This window comes from Salmo salar, chromosome 03, assembly GCF_965601325.2.
Source record: "Salmo salar chromosome 03, fSalSal1, whole genome shotgun sequence".
Taxonomy (NCBI): Eukaryota; Metazoa; Chordata; class Actinopteri; order Salmoniformes; family Salmonidae; genus Salmo; species Salmo salar.
This window is the reverse complement of record NC_138293.1, coordinates 40568831-40575725: the sequence shown is the minus strand read 5'-3', so window position 1 is coordinate 40575725 and position 6895 is coordinate 40568831.

Genomic DNA, 6895 nt, shown 5'->3' with positions numbered 1-6895 from the left:
GAAAGACTCACAGCTGTAAATGCTGCCAAAGGTGACATATGTATTGACTTGGTTGAATACTCAACAAAATTGCATTTCTTTCACTTTGACATCAGTGTTTTGTGTAGATCATTGACAAAGAATGACCAATTTTAATCCCACTTTGTAACACAATGTGGAAAAAGTCAAGGGGTGTGGGTACTTTCTGAAGGCACTGTTTTGCGTTGCTGTAACACCAGAACCCTTTTGAGCAGAGGTTACGCAGAAATATACACCTTGTTAAAAAAAAAAAACATCTGGATACTTGATGTCATAAACTAGGCAAGACCTGTTTCAGCTTCCTGAGTATGTAAACATCTGCACTTAATCTATTTTCCCAAGATCATCTTATTTTGCTTTTCAATTACATGTATCAATCACTCTATACAAGCAATAACCCAAACGTGGGCCACAGCTGCAGTGTATGACATTGGTCTTTTTGGCAGGCCATAGGTATTACAATCATGATTAGGACTTACAATGTACATGTATGTCAATACATGAGTATGTCTACTCATCTCCGTGTGCATATTCAGCAGAGGTGGCTGGTGGGGGGGAGCTATAGGAGGATAGGCTCATTGGAATGGAATAAATGGAACGGTAATAAACATGGAAACCACATGTTTGACTCCGTTCTGTTGACTCTGTTCCATTTATTTCATTCCAGCCAATACAATGAGCCTGTCCTCCTATAGCTCCTCCCCCCAAGCCTCCTCAGATATTCATATGTTAAGCTTATTTGCATACTGTACATCAGTTTTTATTTTTCTCTTTCGGCAGATGAGTGAGTAGTGTGTGTCAATGAGATGTGGGATGACACTGAAATACTGCACTGATGATGCAACTGTGGGTGTGTCGCATCCTGTCCAATTCTTTCACATCAGTGAAGTTAAAGGAAATTATACTGGAAGAGGATGCCATTTAGACTATTGAGATGCAGCCCTAGTGTCTGTGTCCTGGCCAGGCTCCCTCCATCCGTTTGGCTGTGGGAGAGATGCATGCCTGACCTGTGTTGGGAGATGAACACACCTTAGCCAGAGTCATTTATATCTATATCTCCTAATACAGTGTTTCCCAACTCCTGTCCTCATGTACCCCCAACAGCACACGTTTGTTGTAGCCCCAGACAAACTCACCTGATTCAATTCATTGAGGGTTGTGGGTACTCGATGACTGGAGTTGGGAAACACTGTCGTAATATACACTTGTGTACAAAACATTAACACCTTCCTAATATTGAGTTGCACCTCCTTTTGCCCTCAGAACAGCCTCAATTTGTTGCGGCATGGACTCTACAAGGTGTCAAGAGTTCCACAGGGATGCTGGCCCATCTTGACTCTAGTGCTTCCCACTGTTGTGTCAATTTGGTTAGATGTCCTTTGTGTGGTGGACCATTCTTGATACACATAAACTGTCGAGTGTGAAAAACCCAGCAGCGTTGCAGTTCTTAACACAAACCGGTGCATCTGACACTTATTACCATACCCCATTCAAAGGCTCTCAAATCTTTTGTCATTACCATTCACCCTCTGAATGCCACACACACACTATCCATGTCTCAATTGTCTCAAGGTTTAAAAATCCTTCTTTAACCTGTCACCTCCCCTTCAAATCAATCAAATTGTATTTGTCACATGCGCTGAATACAACAATACAATGTTACTGTGAAATTCTTACTTACAAGCCCTTAACCAACAATTCAGTTTTAAGAAAATAGATTTAAGAAAATATTTACTAAATAAAGTTAAAAAAAATGTAAAAGTAACACAAAATATCAATAATGAGGCTATATACAGGGGGTACCGGTACCGAGTCAATGTGTGGGGGTACAGCTTAGTCGAGGTCATTTGTACATGTAGGTAGGGGAAAAGTGACTATGAATAAATAACAAACAGTGAGTAGCAGCAGTGTAAAAACTAAGGTGGGGGGTGTCAATGCAAATAGTCCGGGTGGCCATTTTATTCATTGTTCAGCAGTCTTATGGCTTGGGAGTTGAAGCTGTTAAGGAGACTTTTGGACCTAGACTTGGTGCTCCGGTACCGCTTGCCGTGTGGTAGCAGACTGTGCTCTCTATGATTTGGATGACTGGGGTCTTTGACAATTTTTTGGGCCTTCCTCTGACATCGACTAGTATATAGGTCCTGGAGGCAGGAAGCTTGGCCCCAGTGATGTACTGGGCTGTATGCACTACCCTCTATAGCGCCTTACGGTCGGTTGCCGAGCAATTGCCATACCAGGCGGTGTTGCAAGCGGTCAGGATGCTCTCGATGGTGCAGCTGTAGAACTTTTTTAGGATCGGGGGACTTATGCCAAATCTTTTCAGTCTCCTGAGGGGGAAAAGGCGTTGTGCTCTCTTCATTACTTTCTTGGTGTGTTTGGACCATGATAGTTTATTGGTGATGTGAACGCCAAGGAACTTGAAACGTCATCTACACTGATTAAAGTGGATTTAACAAGTGACATCAGTAAGGAATCATAGCTTTCACCTGGATTCACCTGGTCAGTCTGTCATGGAAAGAGCATGAGTTCTTCATGTTTTGTAAGACTTAGTGTATATAAAAGCATGTATACAGCAGGGCATGGATCTGCCATAAAATAAGTGCGTTTCTGTGTCCTGGGGGGGTCGAGGGCCTTTCGCTGCTTTCTTTGCTTCTCTTTGTGTATTTCTTCTCAACAATGTCAAAAACATAAACTTTGTTTTCTTGTCATAATTGTCAATAAATGTTATGTATTGTCACAACGGAACACAGTCTCCTTATTTTCTCTAAAACTATTGAAAGCAAATTCTAAAGGGATTTTCTTTCATGGCATGACATGAACTACCGGTACCCTGGGGTGTATTAACTACCGGTACCCTGGGGTGTATTAACTACCGGTACCCTGGGGTGTATTAACTACCGGTACCCTGGGGTGTATTAACTACCGGTACCCAGGGGTGTATTCACTACCAGTACCCTGGGGTGTATTCACTAGGAACGAAACGTGGAGGGACCTAGCTGAATTTGTAAAATAAACTCTTGTTTCGGTAGCAATATTTTTGCAACTGTTTGCTACATTGTGGTAAAACACTCATGATACCACTAGGGGGAAGTATAGCAATTCAGAGGCGCTCAGGGTAGAAGTTGCCCTCAAGCACAGATCTAGGACCAGCTTACCAAGAGGGAAAACAGCAAACCTGACCTTAGATTAGTGTCTAAAAACAATTGTATCATATCCCTTCAAAGGCCACTTCAGTAGAGTCAACAAATTCCCCACAGCCGACCTTAGCTATGTGCTAAGGATGTTGATTGTGTAGGTTTTGTGTGTACACTCACGCTTGAGCGTGTGTGTGTATGCGTGTGTTGGGGATAAGTCGGAAGCTTAAAGAGCTCAGATTCTAGCAGAGTGTGTGCAAGTTTTTGTATATAAGTCTGTGTGTGTGTACACACGTTTGTGTAGTGGGGGTAATTCTAGAACTTAGAGGGGAGGGGGGCTATGAGGGAGATGGGGGGGTGGGTTGCTCTAAGCCACTGCGGCAGTAAAACAGCAAAGTCTGCAGTCATTAATATGCAAATATGCAAATTAGAGGGTAATTAAGATCCTGCGTTCGTCAGTAGCTCTTTGATTGCTAATGAATTCCAATCTGCAAGAAAGGGGGAGGGGAAGATGAGGAAAAAGCAAGTGGAAAAGAGAGACAGAGAAGAGTAGAGAGAAGTATATTGCACCTCTAATCACGTTCTGTGAAAACAGGAAAGGGTAATGGGGGTCCATCATTAGAGGGTGAATAGGCCTATGCATGAATGCTTAGATGGATGCTTTTGTCTATTGTCATGACAGAATGTTGTCTCTGTCAGAGAGTGAAGGGTGTGGTTGTTGTTAAACAGTGATTAACGTACATCATCACCAAACACACAGCATGGTGCAAGCCAGACCCCGCTACAGAGAGCAAGAGAGATGCATGCTGGTTAACGGTGATTCTTTTGACCCCCGTTGAGCTAGAGAGGGAGAGAAAAAGAGAGCAGTATGGAGAGAAAAAGAGCAAGAGGTAGCCTGGCGGGGGGGTTGCAATGGCAGCATATGTGTCATTGAGCGCGAAGGATGTTATTTTATATTTTTGGCAAGCAGTAACTTCACCCATGGGCAGACACACTGCTGTTATTGTTGCTTCAGTGCTCCCTTGGCACCCCTAATCCCCCCCCCCTCGCTCTCTCTCCTTACATAGCCTTCAACCCCCACCCATCTTCATCTCTTTCTATCTCTCTAGCGTTCGCTTGCATGTTATGGCAAAAACACCTCTTTCAAAACATTGCCACAGAAGTAATTTTGTTGCTTTAGAATTAAGTTGCCCTTCTGCACTGATCTAAGATCAGTTTTGTGTTTTTTCTTGTAATAATTTATTTTGGCAGTAATTATGGCAAGCTGGTCCCAGATCTTCACTATTGAGAGTTTGTTGCATTTGTTACAGGAAACAGGAAACCATAGTCATAACAGGAAGCCCCAGGTTGTGCACACTGTACCTGATGCGTGGGTGGCTGCACGGGGCCTACCTGCTGAGTAAGGGGAGCTGTACGACTGTAGAGAGAGGGAGCCCATGAAAGCGTGGGTGGAGGAGAGGGTGCTTTAGGGTTAGGAGGATGGGGTTCCACGCTTAAAATAGCTTTTCATACTTCGCGTAGGCCTATAGGTAAACCACACCACCGTACAATGCTACAGTGCAAAGATGGCAATACTTACATAAAACAGAATTTCACGCTTTTACAGAAGAAGTGGTAAGACATTTCCACAGGTGCAAAAGCCTAGTAAATCTAGGACATGGTAACCTTTTGTCATAAACTTCTCATAGCTGAGAGGGGAGGAAAAAACACAACGTAGATACAAATGTATAACAGCAATAACATCAACTTCGAATCGGCATAAAAAATCATTACAACAACAGAACAGTAGAAACGAGGTGAGGGAGGAAAGAGCAGGTCAGGAAACGAAGTGAACATCTCACCCTTGGTTTGTGAAGCCACACGTGGTGGGCTCTGTATTCTTGTGAAGGCTGGGGCAGGTGTAGCTCAACTCAATACCACTGAATATGTTTTTCTTTTGAAACACATAAACACACACACACACACACACACACACACAAACTAACATGAGCCACAGACACATGCTGTGCTTGTTGATTTTACCACTGAAATACCTGTCTCATGAGAACCAGGTCTAGAGTCTGTATTATTTACCATTCCCTCTGCAAAACCATAGGGGAAAACCAGGCACTCTTTTGCCCTTTTCACACACACACACACACGCACACACACACACACACACACACACACACACACACACACACACACACACACACACACACACACACACACACACACACACACACACACACACACACACACACACACCTTTATACAATACACACTTCATGTCAGACCCAGCTGTTACTCAGTGCCCGACCCCCCTCAACTGATGAAGCCTTGGTTCATTCAGACAATTCTTAACAGACTACTTGCCCCTGTGGAGGGAACACTACAATCATCCAAACTTCCATTTCATTATACTACTGATGGACACAAATAATCTTGACAGGGATTTTGGATTTAAGCCAATGGCTAACACCATTAGTGGGCTTATCATAGTGGGCTTATAGTGACACAAGTCTCAACTATGTCCAAAAACGGGTTCCAAAAACCTAAGAAATAGGAAATGAGACGCACTTCAAATAAAATCATCTGAATGTTGTCAGTCAAACAAATGTATCATCCTCATCCCAAATGGAGCAAAGGTGTCTGTCTATACTAACTAATCACAGTGTAATAGAACAGTAATAACACATTTTCCTGTTATATGCACTCCTTGCCCTCTCTCTATAACACATGACATATGTTCCTGCCCATACAGTTTCCCTACCCCCACGCTATACATTCTTGTTGTGGTCTTGTCCACTAATTCTTCACCTCCCAATGTATATTGAGTCATAAGCTAGGGCTACCAGGGATGGTTAGTCCTCTGTTTCAGGTCCAGATTTGGTTGCAGAAAAAAAACACTGTGCACTATTCTCTCCTGGTGAACCTTATATAAGACAGAAAAATAAGTTACATACTTAGATGAAAACTTCTTAGCTCACAAGCTGTTCTCACAAAGGATCAATATAATAGGCAAATGCTGCTGCATCCTGTACTTTAAACCCCCTCTTTAACCACACTTTCACACCACTGAGGTGGAGCCATTTGTCCAACGCTGCCTTTGGAGTGACACACACACACACACACACACACACACACACACACGACAAGCAGAAATCCTGACCCCTGATCTGCCTCCTCTAATAATTTTGTGTAAAATGAATGTTAATACTGGTAGGCTAGATTATTATTAACAGATACTGGCTATGTGCTTAAATCTGCAATACTCTTTTATTTATTGGAGGATAGGGTGGGCTGGTAGATCACATTAGGTCTATAATAGGCTAAATGGATTAGGATACTACTAACCTTCACGCATTATCTTAGTAGCCTATATTCATGTTTTGTTGTTGTTGTTTTTACAGAATTTGTGACTGAATTGTATAGGCACTGTGAAAATAGGATATATGTATGGCTTGTTGATGTACCTAATATGAGGATACATATTTTGCAATGGTTTTCAAGTTCAGCCTTTACCAATAACTGCATCATGCACTGTTATTGCAGTTAAACACATTATTAAAATGAAACGCTGTACATAGCACGGACCATAGCGGGTCCATGATGGGGTAACATTGGAGGCAGGCCCAACGAACAATGTCGATATATATTTGGACTTTCTTACTGTCAATCAGATTATCGTGGCATACCATTGGTTGTGCGTCTGCGGTATTATCGTTCCATCTCACACTGTTTCTGGTCTTGCCACTATTCGG